General features: G+C 40.2%; 1 pseudogene; it reads right to left on the reverse strand.

The window, feature by feature from the left end:
• Window positions 1-274: 274 nt before the first annotated feature.
• LOC136642286 (5S ribosomal RNA) lies at window positions 275-393 on the reverse strand (annotated as a pseudogene).
• Between the last annotated feature and the right edge of the window lie 1,191 nt (window positions 394-1,584).

Genomic DNA, 1,584 nt, shown 5'->3' on the forward strand with positions numbered 1-1,584 from the left:
CCCAGTTACATTTGCAAAACGAAAATGGGGGTGTGGATTTAAACCTTTTACCACCTACAGGTTCTTCAAATATTTCAAAACCCATGGTGGATGGGGTAAAAACAATTTGGGAACAAATCTGATGTGAAAAAGCCATAGATGGGGAAAGGTTTAAGCTCCCTTCCCGTGTTCTGCTTTTCATCACTTTCCTTGCCTTTCCCCTGCTGCTTTTCAGTGGCAAATTCTCATCTATTAAGCTGGTTGGCAACCTTCAGTCTTGAAAGACTATGGTATAAGCCTACAGCACCCGGTATTCCCAAGCGGTCTCCCATCCAAGTACTAACCGGGCCTGACCCTGCTTAGCTTCCGAGATCAGATGAGATCAGGCACATGCAGGGTATGTTTAAAATAAATGGCATGTGGGCTCTCATGTGGTTGTTTGCACATAGCATGTATTTGGGCCAAATTGTTATAAGCAACCACATGTTTGCCCCATTCACCTATTAAGTTAATTTCTTTTAATACCAAAAAGAGTGCACAGTGGAAGGCAGTGAAACCCATCACTTCCCCTGCCTTACCTTTCTGAGTATCACAGCTTTTAGCAGTTTTTCTCCGGGCTGGCTCTGACACTAGAATTGAATTGAGCAGAGAGAAAACTGCTGAAAGCGACCATGCACATCGAGGCAAGAACAGCAGGTTTTATTCTGATCCCCTGCATGGTCCATTTGATATAAGAGATAGACCACTACCTTAGCTTTAAGGGTGAACATGTTTAATGAACATTCAGTTGTCCCAAGTTGTTCAGTTGTTGGTTTTTGGCCTCTAGCACAGAGCAAAAGAAAACAGAGAGAATCTTTGTTGCCATCACATTATTAAAAGCACAACAGGCAAAAATATCAGCTTGATTTCTGTTTCTCTCCAATGTCAACAACTGACCTGAAATGTAATTTGAAAGAAAAAAAGACAAAACTTGTAAAGCAGTCTTTGTGGAGTTTTCAATAGCAGTGGGAAAAAGAATATCACTTTTCAAAGAATGCTCCAGGTATCTCAGATCTGGATAAAGGTAAAACAGCATTATTTCTGAGGTTTCCAGTCTGATTTCCACATCAAAGAGTGTACTTTAGTTAGGTTTTTTTGGGGGGTAGTCATCCCAACCAAGTGTTCCAATCTCCCAAGATTTGCCCATCATTAATATTTACCCAAATCATCAATATACATCTTTTTTAAAAAACATGTGTTTCTCTTTCCAAAAATCCTAGAGGCAAATATTAATTCCTTCTTACTGACTTTCAAATTGGAGAACCTGCTTGGGGACATAACCATGAAGTAGACTGTATCTGTTACAAGAGGGGAAAAAAAAACAGCGAAACTCCTGAAATCTTTTGATGTGAGACTTCCTTTATGGAAGTTTTGACACAGTTTCTGAAGTTTGTGTAGCTTTGGGGATGCAGAGAACTGTTGAACCTGGAAAGAGAGTTCACTAAAGGCTTCCTTTGCAAAGCCACAAACTTAAGAGGTGAAGACCATTCATATTCTGGCACCAGCACTTTCCAGTTGATCAGTAATGGGAAAAAGTTCATGAGGGTGCAGAGTTTGATAATGCTA

Source organism: Tiliqua scincoides, chromosome 2 (assembly GCF_035046505.1).
Source record: "Tiliqua scincoides isolate rTilSci1 chromosome 2, rTilSci1.hap2, whole genome shotgun sequence".
In the NCBI taxonomy this organism is placed as follows: Eukaryota; Metazoa; Chordata; class Lepidosauria; order Squamata; family Scincidae; genus Tiliqua; species Tiliqua scincoides.